Source organism: Argentina silus (genome assembly GCF_951799395.1).
Source record: "Argentina silus genome assembly, chromosome: 4".
In the NCBI taxonomy this organism is placed as follows: Eukaryota; Metazoa; Chordata; class Actinopteri; order Argentiniformes; family Argentinidae; genus Argentina; species Argentina silus.
In genome coordinates, this window is record NC_139658.1 from 7205913 (window position 1) to 7218613 (window position 12701).

Here is a 12701-nt window from a genome sequence, read left to right on the forward strand (position 1 = left end):
CTATTCAAAGTGTTGGAAAACGGTGTCCCTGAATGCTTTTATTAAATGCCTTCATCAACATACAAGACACATTTCAACACCACATCTCCCTACCATCTAGTCTATACTCAGTGCTACAAGATGGTACATTGAAAGGCCTGCATGCTACAATCCCTAAGGGGGCCTGGATGGAGCCTATCTATCGACTGGGATTGAAGAGGAAGATGTGAGGAAGAACTGGTGCTCCCTCCTCCCTCTCCCTCTGTGATTAGAAGGCTTAGGACTTCTCTCTCTCTCCCTCTCTCTCCATGTTCTCTCTCTCTCTCTCTCTCTCTCTCTCTCTCTCTCTCTCTCTCTCTCTCTCTCTCTCTCTCCCTCCCTCTCTTGCTCTCTCTCATCATGCTCAGGCACAGATTTTTGGATGGTTTACATAAAAAATCTTGTCGGACGACGCTCCTCCTAGGAGTCCTACATAGCATGGATTTACATTGAAGTCTGCATTGGGCCTCCAGAGCAGTAGAGAAAATACAGAGAATTCAACACATCTAAAATCGATAATCTTCAAATTAATGTCCTTTTGGACATTTGAAATGTGTATGGTGAGTGTTGTGGCACTTTCTGAAAATTTGTAGCTGGAACAAAATGTATCCATGAACAAAGCTCATCCAGTAAGTAAAGTAAGCGCTATTATAATCAGAAAAATACAAGTGTTGAATACACTAGGTTTAGTATTACTTTTAGGCTTAATCTGTGTCCGGTAAAACCGGCCTATTGTGTTCCTGTGTATGTGTGTGTGTGTGTGTGTGTGTGTGTGTGTGTGTGTGTGTGTGTGTGTGTGTGTGTTTATCTAAATGTACGGTAAAGTGTGTTGTGACCCTGCGTAAAATGCACTTTTAAACTCACATAAACTTGAAACTTAATAAAGCCCTATAGGCTATATATCATAGTAATGGGACTATGGGAGTGGACTTTAGACAGGAGCGGGACATGAGTTCCCATTTCTGTTCCTAAGTTCTTTTCATCAAAACTAAGTAAGACAAAGTAAATGATGTGCGTTATGTGTACCTTACTGCATCAAGAACCATTAACATTCAGTTCTGTTATTAATAAGGCTCACTGTATGTAACAAGGGGATTTAATGGCCTCTAGATTCAAGACAAACTATATTGACTGCCGGTCTCTTGGGTAATAAGGTTGGATATACTGTGCTTGTAATAATGGAAATTATTCTCACCTTATCGAAGCCAGTTTATTTGACCCTCAATCCAATTTAATTGGTTATCATCATAAATATGCATATAACACCTTATTCATTATTCATTCATTTTTAGCATTTATACACAATTGGCAGTCTAATGAAAATTCCACCATGCACTTGTCATTATTGAGTTAATGAACTATGCTAATTAGTCTACTATGTGTGAACGTGCTTATACTTGCGGAGCATTCACGACATTGCATTTAATTGTCCTGCAATTAGACTACATCATAAAGCGCAGACAAGTGGCAAAACTAGTGTAATTGGCGAGAAGGAACCATCCCCCTAAAGGGAATGCAGAAATATTTCCGAATTAACTTATAGTCGAAACAAATACAGTGAGGAGGGGACTTCGTTTCGTTTGTCGGTATGGTTTGAGAGGAGGGTGAGTGAAAGAGAGAGAGAGTGAAGAACAGAGTAGCAGCCTGGGCTCCGATACAAAGAGAGAGATTTTGCGGACGCTCAATCTTCTCCATCACCCACTTTACAGCAATTACGGAGAAGGTCTGACGTCTAACTGGCAGGGTGACTATCTCGGTAAAGCCCCTCTGAAGCTACTTTTCAGGAATGGTTAATCAGCCAGGTATTGCTACCTTTTATCAACACGTTTTTGTATTTTACCATACTACTACCAGCTTACTCCTCTCCTTTCTTCGTTCATTCGCATGAGGATCCTTTATCAATGCGGAGCTTACTTCACTTTTCAGTGAGTGGCTTTCTTTCGATGAGTTAGTTTTCCTGGAGCATCTCGCGCTGAAATGATCTGGACCTTTCATTGTTTGGAGGTGAGTGATAAAAAAAATATGTACACTTAAAATCGAGGTTTATTTATATGTATTGGCATCGTGTTTCATTAGATTTTGGATTTGATTTGTAATTTGTTCAGATGAGTGACATTAATTGAGTTGTCAATTTACATCACTTTGAGCAGCGATTAACGGGTTTTCATGCATTCATACACTGGATTTGTATCCTATACTGTAGTTCAGTCCTAGTACAGTACCTCGAGTGTTTGGATTTTATTGTGGGCTATTTCATTTGAGATCCTAGATTATTCTTTTAGGCTAAAGGTGCAGATTTCAGCAGTATACTGTAGGCTAGACTGGTAGAATCTAGCACTTTATATTCAACAGGTCTTGACTCACCATTTTTCATATGTAGCTGTGTAACAGAACTTTCTAAGGAGACTTGATTGTCTGTCTAAAACCTGGTCAGTTCATCTTGATATTTGCCTACATGATCATACAATAATTCCACTATTGCATATTTCACTGTGCAGTAGGCCTATAGAAGTTCATGTACAGTATTTCATGTGTTAATACTCTGATAACGCAAAATGACATGTTTCAAGAATACTTAATAGTGTCTTTATGAGCTTTGCTTTCAATCTCTTAGATTTCTAAATTAGTCATGAAACACTGTGCAGCTATTTGTGTTTATATTTCATAAAAAGACATATCATTTGGTTGCATGAACTGCAGCCGATAGCAAAGCTTATAACAACTTATCTGAGTGGGAAACCACCCCGCTATGTTTCCACATCCCATCCCTCCTTGGAACCAGATAAACAATGTTAGTGGAACACTCCACCAGCAGTTCCACACTTAAGATACGTGCTGTGATTCAGTGCCGCATCATGTAAAATATGTCAAAAGATAGCTGTTGGTGAGATCTATCAAGTGGTACAAGGAGCTGAATGAGATACAATCAGCTCATAATAAAAATGTGTTTTTTGCTCTTCTGTACAATTCTGAAAGTGTCACTTACGCCTCTTATAGACTAAACCCTTGATATGCAACTGTTTTATTATGGAAATGCTTAATGCCTATATATATTTTGTGTGTTTCCTTCCTTCAGATGACAGTTCATTTCATGGCACGGCGAGTCTGAAGGTGGTACACCTGTACCCAGAGTCTCTGTGTCGTCACCATGGCAGCGGGCATAGCTGCGTGGCTCCCCTTTGCCCGAGCGGCAGCCATTGGCTGGATGCCCGTGGCCAACTGCCCCATGCCCATTGCTCCCAGGGACCACAGCAAGAGACGGGACGAGCTGATCGTCTTGAATGTGAGTGGCCGGCGTTTTCAGACATGGAGGACCACACTGGACCGCTACCCAGACACTCTGCTGGGCAGCTCGGAGAAAGAGTTTTTCTACGACGAGGAGACCAAGGAGTATTTCTTCGACCGTGACCCAGACGCCTTCCGCAGCGTCCTCAACTTCTACCGGACGGGGAAGCTGCACTACCCCAGGTACGAGTGTATATCCGCCTACGACGAGGAGCTGGCCTTCTTCGGCATCATCCCGGAGATCATCGGCGACTGCTGCTACGAAGAGTACAAGGACAGGAAGAGAGAGAACGCCGAGCGTATCCAGGAGGACCAGGACGACAACAAGGATGCTAAGCCGCCTAACATGACGTGCCGCGAGTCCATGTGGCGGGCGTTTGAGAACCCCCACACCTCCACCATGGCCCTAGTGTTCTATTACGTCACCGGATTCTTCATCGCCATCTCCGTCATCACCAACGTGGTGGAGACGGTGCCCTGTGGCGCCACGCCCAGCCAGAAGGACGTGCCATGCGGCACACGCTACACCGTGGCCTTCTTTTGCATGGACACGGCCTGCGTCATGATCTTCACCGTGGAGTACCTGATGCGACTGTTCGCGGCGCCCAGCCGCTACCGCTTCATGCGTAGTGTAATGAGCATCATCGACGTGGTGGCCATCTTGCCCTACTACATCAGCCTGGTGATGACCAACAACGACGACGTGAGCGGAGCGTTCGTGACGCTCCGAGTATTCCGTGTGTTTCGCATCTTCAAGTTCTCACGGCACTCGCAGGGCCTGCGCATCCTAGGGTACACTCTGAAGAGCTGCGCCTCGGAGCTGGGCTTCCTCCTCTTCTCCCTCACCATGGCCATCATCATCTTCGCCACCGTCATGTTCTACGCCGAGAAGGGATCCTCCTCCAGCAAGTTCACCAGCATCCCTGCCTCCTTCTGGTACACCATTGTTACGATGACCACATTAGGGTAAGTACCCCCTCCCCACTCCCCCCCCCCCCCCTCTCTTTTTTTTCTCCCCCTCTCTCTCTCTCTCTCTCTCTCTCTTTTGTCTCTCTCTCTCTCTTTATTTCTCTCCCTCTTTGCTCTGCTCTGTTGTGATTTTTAATGACTATCTGACAATATGACTATCTGACAAACAGTCCTTATTCCACTAGTGTAATAACACATCCCACTTAACTCTAATTACATAGCAATTCCTGATATACCATGTAAAAGCATGTTAGTACAATGTTATTACTATAGTAATAACATGTAACAACATGTTAGTACAATGTTACTATAGTAATAACAGAATAAGTAATAAGAGTTGAGTGAGTTATTAAACAGGTATAGGGCAACTTAATATTATGTGTCATTACTCTCTTGTGGTAAATGTGTCCCTCTGTTTTACTGTAAGTGCTGTTGTGTGTATGCCGTTGCAAAATGGAATATGGACTAATGCCAAAACTGTGCTAAATTAGAGGTTAATCAAGTACTGTATAAATAAAGACAGCCTCTTCTCTCCTGCAATCGATAATTAGGTGTTAGACACTGCCAGTGTGAGTAATGGTGCGGACTATAGTACCACATTCACCCACCAATATAAACTCTCATGACAGTGAGGTTAGTGTGTGTGCGTGTGTGTGTGTGTGTGCGCGCGTGTGTTCAGTGTTTAATGTTCCCCACTAAAGGCAGGCCGAATAAGGACATAATATAGTTGGTACATGCTGGGACAGAGAGTGTGTGTTGACAAGTGAGAGGTGCTGTCTGTACAGTAGGCTTACTGTTGTATCTGCTAAACTACCATCTCATCTCTCCAAAGCTCCTGACTTTTACGGGGACTTAAATAACATTGCCACAAGGTTCAGAAATGTTATTTTGTTCGCTGGGTAGCTCCTCTTAACTCAATATCAAGCATACCGTATTGTATTCTACAGGCTTGCAGAGGCAGTGTTCATGTTTCCATAAATCTATTAACAAGAAGTTTATCTGCTTTCAATGTAAATGTGAGGTCAGGTTTCGGCTAGTATTCATTGAACCAGTTGCGTTTCGTTATTCAGGGCCGGCCCTACCAGCAGATGGTGTTGTTGTGCGAATTAAGCCTCATTCTTGTCATATAACTGTATCTTCATATCCTTTGTATATATTGTATATATATTTAATATATATATATATATTAAAATCTTTGGTTAATGAAACATTCACGGCTGTGCTTTAGTTTATTTTCCTTGAGTATGAAATCTTCCTTGAGTATGAAATCTGTGAAATCTGCTGTTTTTCCACAGCTGGCTGGCTGGCTCAATGCTACTGTTTTCTGTGGTAGTGGGGCCAGTCCTGTTCTGTCCATGAAACACTGAGTGGGAAAAATCGTTGTGCGTATATTCTTACAGTATGTTTCTCCGTTGAATCAAAGGCAAGCTCAAGGGGCCGAGCTCCACCGGCTCCACGGTGCCTAGTGGTTCAAAAAGGTGCTGCAGCCAGAGAAAGACACTGTTGCCCGAGGCGGCTTGTTTATTGTTTAGATGTCTGCCACACATTTACTATTGCTTTCCCGCGGGGTCTGCTGTGTGCAAATTGGACTGGCAAAAGTAGTCACATAGCAAGTGATCATAGCTAAACAGAAAGAGATTGAATAGCTAAATAGAAGCTGCATGATTGCGCCCACAAGAAAGAGTTAAACATATTTCTTAATCTTAAAATATATTCTGCTAATAGGCTACTTGATGTAGGCTATATCCAACTGCCTTCATGACGGGTGATGTGTTTTGGCCCCACCAACATTTTGGGGTTAAAAACACCACTGCATTTAACACATACTGTAAGATCTCAGAGTACAGCAGGCAAAGAGGAGGACATACCGTACTACTGAATCAGTCTTTGCTAGCAGTCTTTGTAAGAGTCTATTTTATTCATTCCATTCATCCATTCCAATGCATTGAATGAAATATTGAACAAGAACTGTCTTTATTCATGTAGAGTACATTTATTTCATTTCATATGGTTCTGTCTTCATGTTGCGTACATTCTCTTAGTATCATACATTTTCTTCTCAGCCTTTCTTTGTGCTTGCTGCTCTGGTGGCTTTCTATCTGTCACTCCATACAGTATTGTGTTAGACTTTAAGAATGACCTCAAACAGTGAATGCTTCACTGGGGGACAAGTTCTGTTCCAGCTTGCCTGATTGTTCACATACAGTATTGTAGACACAATGAGTGACCTTGAGGCCCTCACCAAGCAAGCAGGCTTTGTGTAGTTTAGACAATCTACTGTAGACACTGGATCCATTCAAACTGAGCTCTGCTCTCCCAAAACACTAGCTGCTTTCAGCATGGACTGACAAGGTAGTTGACACCTGAATTTTCACGTTCTAATCAAATTGTCTTGCTGTCTAACAAAGCCTTCCTCATCACAAGGTTCTTCAAATTTTATTCAAAAATAAAAAAAAGTCTGTGTGAAAAGATTAAATGAGGTAAATGAAATGTAAGCCAACAAAGAAAGTTTTATGCTTTGTTTGTGCTGTTTTATCCTACATTGGAAAGAAGACAGGTGCAAAACAAACAATCCCAGGAACAGCAGTGCTAATTGGTTGGTAGTGCTAATTTTATGTAAGAGAGGTTAAGTTATCCATTATCTCAGGCTGGTGGTAATCACAACAGAACCCAGTCAAGCAGCTTCTCCGACAGTTTCTCCACAGTAGCCCCGCCCCTCTGCTCACCTGCTGAAGTGGCATATGCTCAGTTGATGAGGTCACTGATTTCCCGTCTGTCTCTTTATGTAAGAGCCAAGGGGGCAAATCAACTGTCTCCATCACAAAGAAACTTACTGCTCCAGCAAATCTTCCTATTCAGACAAAAAGTGTCTCTTTCCATATGCAAGAGCTGCGGCCCATCCGCTCGACCAATCCCCCATGCCCAGGGTAGAACTTCTTTTGTGATGTCACTGGCAGGGCTTACTCTCCTGGAGGGAGGGAAGGGTGACATGGTGTGTGTGTGTGTGTGTGTGTGTGTGTGTGTGTGTGTGTGTGTGTGTGTGTGTGTGTGTGTGTGTGTGTGTGTGTGTGTGTGTGTGTGTGTGTGTGTGTGTGTGTGTGCACGCGCGTGGCTGGTCAGTCAGGTACTGTACATCTCTGCAACTCCAAAAAAATGAAAACGTCCTTTCAAAACTCTTTGTCTATACAGTAGTACAGTCTCAGTGTACCCCCCTCCATCCCTGTGAAAGTGCACACAGGTCTAGAGAGAGAGGCTGTCTGGGGATGGGGTGATGGTGGGTGGGGGGGTTTGAGAGGGGGGGGAAGGCTCCTGGGCTGTGGAGGAAGGGGCGTTAAATCAAACTCAGGTGGCTGATAGAAGGATCTCGATTGAATCCCAGCAAGGAGCCATTCAGAGCTTCCGTGTTGCTGTATACCCAGTCATTGGCAGCAGGCAGGCAGGCAGGCAGGCAGGCAGGCAGGCAGGCAGGCAGGCAGGCAGGCAGGCAGGCAGGCAGGCAGGCAGGCAGGCAGGCAGGCAGGGAGCAGGACTGGATCCGTAAGATTGATGAGAAGGATAGAGGGAGAGGAAGCCCTCAGTTTATCTCCCCCTTCACCACAGTGGTTCCCAAGGGGATGGACAGCCATTTTGGAGAACATCAACAACAGTGAGATGATATCTGTTTGAAATGTAATCTGATGACCAGGACAGGACAGGCAGCAATTGGGTTTATTTGTTTATTTGTTTGTTTATTTATTCAAAATTGTAATGACAGGACCCCTCAAGATGCACCATCTGGTTTTAGTTGTAATATTTACCTGCACCAACAAGCACAGATGTTCACTTCACTTCACTGGCTTGTCATTGACTCCCCAAAACATTAACCCGATAACAAGAAATGTATTAACGAGGTGTGTCTTGAAATATGACTCTGTGGTATAATTAGAGCAATTTTCCCAGTTGTAGGGTCCTGAGGAACATATTCTGTAGCGGAGCAAAAGTGAGAGAAATGTTGTTATGCATGTAGGTCATGTTCCCGGCCGCCTTAATCAGTGGCTATATTTAATCTGCTTCAGAGAGACGTTTAGTCCTCTCTCCAGCGTTCAGGCCACCACTCTGAGAAAGAAAAGAGGGACTGAGAGAGAGAGAGAGAGAGAAAGAGAGAGAGAGACAGAGAGAGACAGAGAGACACCTCTGTCCAAGTAACCTCTGGCCTGTTTCCCTGAACTTTTAAGACTGGCATCTCCCCCCTAAGAGGAGTGGCATGCTGCGTCTGCCCGTCTGGATCCCTGACTTAGTTACAAGTTGGTTGCTGACAGAAATTAGGTTTATTGCCTTATTTGACCATTGATCCCTGTGGCACTGTGACATGGTGCTGAGTGAAACTGACTGACAGACAGCAGTTGGCCAGCGGTGGGGAAAGAGAGGCAATAATCTCACAATTAGTTATGATGGAAGACAATATGGCTGTCGTCTTCAATCTCCTATCCTCAGCATTATTCTGTCTCAGACTCTCAGTGTGTTCAATCAACATTCCATTGAACAAGCCACTCATACATATTCATCCATTAACATTTTGAAGCAGTTTGTTTGTCTGCTATCTCTGACAACTATCCAGAGATGTACAGTACAGAAGTTTTTATGTTCTATGTAAAACTGTTGCATTTTTAACAAATTGTGGCATGTTACTGTGGATAAACTCTCAACAAGGAGATTAGAAAACTAAAGGGAGAGAGAGAGGAGTCAGTGAGAAGAAACTGTCGGAGATAAATGTTTGATTGGTCAGACACAATCTGTAAAATGGCTTGAATTCTTTCAGGTTTTGAGTGGCAGTTGTACATCATGGGTAAATAATTCAGCTCCTCTAGCTAGATGGAACACAAATGAGATGAGCTGCACCGTTACATGTTTTATAAGCACAAGGAGGAAATTTCACCCAAATCATCTGGCAAAGCGATCCTGGATGGCAAACCTGCCTTCAAATGGAATTAATGGTGCGTTTTGCTGCCCTACAGCCCCGCAGATCAAAATGAGCAAGCCTGGTATGTGTAGGAAATTAAAAATATCCCCTTTTATCTGGGAAAGAACTGTGAGCCAATTTCCCAACACAGGCATCTTTAATGGGAACCTTTCTAATGATAGCTGTGGAATTTAATTTAGCTCTGTCGGAGGGTTCATTTACCACCTAAACTCATTTAAAAAGAATTATACTTACAGACGCAAGCCGTGTCTGGAATGTTTAATGACCTGTGGTGCTCTCAACTGTCTCACGCTGGCTTGGCTATGGACAAAGGTCTGATACCCCCCCTACACAAATGCAGTCCCCGAAGTTACCTCCCAGTCCAGCAGTTGAAAAAAGTGTGTGTGTGTGTGTGTGTGTGTGGGAGCAGTGTGTCATGAATTTCTATCAACACATTGGAATGTTTGATTATATAGCAGAAAGGTTGACATGATACAGGGTAGTATTTTTTATATCCACTAAATGTATTTCAAAAGAAGCACTGAAGTTCTTCATGAAGGCATCATACTTGGGATGATGATTGGACATCATTCCCAACATACAAGTGCATCAGGGGAGGCTGGTGAGGGTGGATCATTGTCATGCATGGATTAGAATGTTAGCAAACGTGTGTTTGATACCATTTCCCATTCCATTCCATGCATTACAATGAGCCTGTCCTTTTGATTTCTGCTCCCACCGGCCTCCACTGAAGTGCATGATACAGTACATATATACAGTACATGCACCAGCAGATGTGCCTTGTTAGCTACATACACTGCACGTGTTAGCTACATGGACTACATCCACTCCATTCATAATGTTTGGTCCTGAGTCTTGGAGTTGGGGTTAGTGTATTCCAACTGCTGCTCCCAGTAGCCAGAGCTGGTGTGGAGGAGCTTGCTGCATGGGCCAGAGACAGATGGATGTGCAGCCTGTCAGTGGGAATGTGAGATCATCTGTTCACACCCTGGCTTAGCATGACAGGGGGAGGTCAGTCCAGAGACTACGGGAGTGTGTGTGTGTGCATGCGTGTGTGTGTGCCTGCCTTCTTGCCTGCCTGCCTGCCTGCCTGCCTGCCTGCCTGCCTGCCTGCCTGCCTGCCTGCCTAACTGCATGCGTGCATGCCTGCCTGCTTGCCTGCCTGCTTGCCTGCCTAACTGCGTGCCTGCCTGCCTAACTGCGTTTGTGCCTGCCTCCTGACTGCCTAACTGCATGCATGTCTGCCTGTCTGTCAGCCTAACTGCATGCGTGCCTGCCTGCATGCGTGTGTGTGTGTGGAGAGAGGTGTTACTGTAAGCAGAGGTTTTGGACAGGTTTCTGCTTTGTGTGTGTGTGTGTGTGTGTGTGTGTGTGTGTGTGTGTGTGTGTGTGTGTGTGTGTGTGTGTGTGTGTGTGTGTGTGTGTGTGTGTGTTTTTTTTTTGGTGTTTTTTTCACAAGATATTTACATCAGGGCTTCAAGAACCACAAATGGAACAGCATGCTCTCCCCAAATAAGCCGGCTATTTTTGTCTGGGGCTTTATCTCTTCAAGCAGCTGGTAGGGGTCAGCTCAGGTACACAGGAGAGGTAGAGACATGTTAACTTCTCTTGCTGCTACGCAGTACGCACACAGACTGAGACACTGATGTCTGAGAGAAGATACAGCCTTCATATAAACATGCCCAGTTAAATCAGTGAATATGGAGGTAGAAGTGTTACTGTTGTATAGAGGATTGACATGAGTGAGATCCATCAGTATATAGTATAATCAGTATAGGCTAGCTGTAATAGCATTGTTCACTGACTAACCTTGCTCAACCTAACCTGATTTAAGAAAGAATTTATAATAGAGTAGTCCCACATGGTCCCAGACAGTGAATTCCGAGAGGGTAAGGGACATAAATTGTTGTTTTACCCAGTTGGGGCTGATTGTAATGTAGTGTGAAGTTTACATATTGCTTCCCTGCTTACTCTTCCTCTGTCTTGTTTGTGTTTACCCATGCCTCCGGTGTGTATGCCTACCTGACATTATCATATGCCAGTATCATGTTTATTTATGGGTTCCATTACAGTCATAAACGCAGCTGGAGGATAGAATCATCCTCTTCAGCTGAGCTTGCCTCAAATATCAATTTATATGCTGAGTTTAGCAGATTTAAAATGTTGTTTTTTCTCTCTTATTCATTTAAATGATATGGTAAAGTACAGATACACAGATACGTGGCTTAGGGAAATTCGAGCTTTCAAGATCAAAGATTTGAGATCCATTAAAGAAAATTGACTTTCTGATTGGATCAGATTGAGCTTGGCCAATCACCATTAGCATCTTGTCTCGTTCATGCCTTGTGAACACATTAACATTCATAGATTCATGAGCTATCGTAATTCTGCCATGTGTCCATTAGCACAAGAGATGAGGTTGCAGTTTATTCTTTTTGGATATGTCACATGATGACAATTGGAATTGGAATTTAAGTTTTACAAACTTGTTGAATGGGTTTTAATACTTTGTAAATTGTAGGTCACTTAAAATAGTAGTAGCACTTGCTCCACACTTGTGTAGTAACATTGTAATTACTCTAGTTTCAACAGCATATCAACACTGTACATAGCAATCTAATCTCGTAATCACTTTTGCATAGTAATAGAGTCGTAACATTATTTCCATTACTTAAGTGGAAAAGGAAGTGGAATGATTCTCTAAGCCTCAGCTTTGTGGAAAGCATAGAGTTTCCTCTGCATTATGCAATATATTTATTTACCTTCTATCACACTGACAAGTTCCTCCATCCACAGCTACATACAGTGCAGACTCAAGCTGCCATTTTTGCCTTGAAGTGAATGTGCACCACTGTATGCCAATTATATTGATATTTCCAGTATGATATTGTGACCCCTTATGTCTCAGAGGATTGGCGAGCTCTCAGGCTTATCCATGCTTATTATTCAGAGAACACACTGGTCACTTGATGATGACACGTTTCACTGAAGCGCTTCAGCAGTACTGCTACTGGCAAGGCTAATGGGCACCTTGCAGGATAGTTGTGGGAGTCACACAGCTGATTAGATCAGTCCTGGGACAAGATGTAAGGAGAGAGAGAGAGAGACAGCGTGTGTGAGAGAGAGATGTTTAGCTCCCGTCACTTACAATTTGAGTTTCATTCCTGTTGACATTTGTCTGTCATCAGAGACTCACTGGGGAGGTTGTTAGCTAGCCAATGATTCATTGCCGATACAGTATTTCTTCTTTGTTTTCAAAAATTGCATTCTGGCATGGTGTTCAAGCCAGAGATGTACTGTAGGGTGTGGTGAAAAACCTTTTACCAAGTATTGGATAGACTGTTCTCTACCGGATTATGTTCAAGGCACAGTATTTCTAGTGACATTTGCTGCTGTTGTTGTTGTTGTTGTTGTTATTGTTGTTGTGGAGAGCACTGGTGACACTGTAGTACTACATTGTCTGGGGCAT

General features: G+C 43.5%; 1 pseudogene across 1 annotated transcript in view; it reads left to right on the forward strand.

The window, feature by feature from the left end:
• The first annotated feature begins 3166 nt into the window (after window positions 1-3166).
• Window positions 3167-12701, forward strand: part of LOC310802967 (A-type voltage-gated potassium channel KCND3-like) — a 50979-nt pseudogene continuing 41444 nt past the window's right edge. The window contains exon 1 of the transcript in view: window positions 3167-4269. The product of the transcript in view is annotated as an A-type voltage-gated potassium channel KCND3-like (transcript). The remainder of the gene's footprint in view (window positions 4270-12701) is intronic.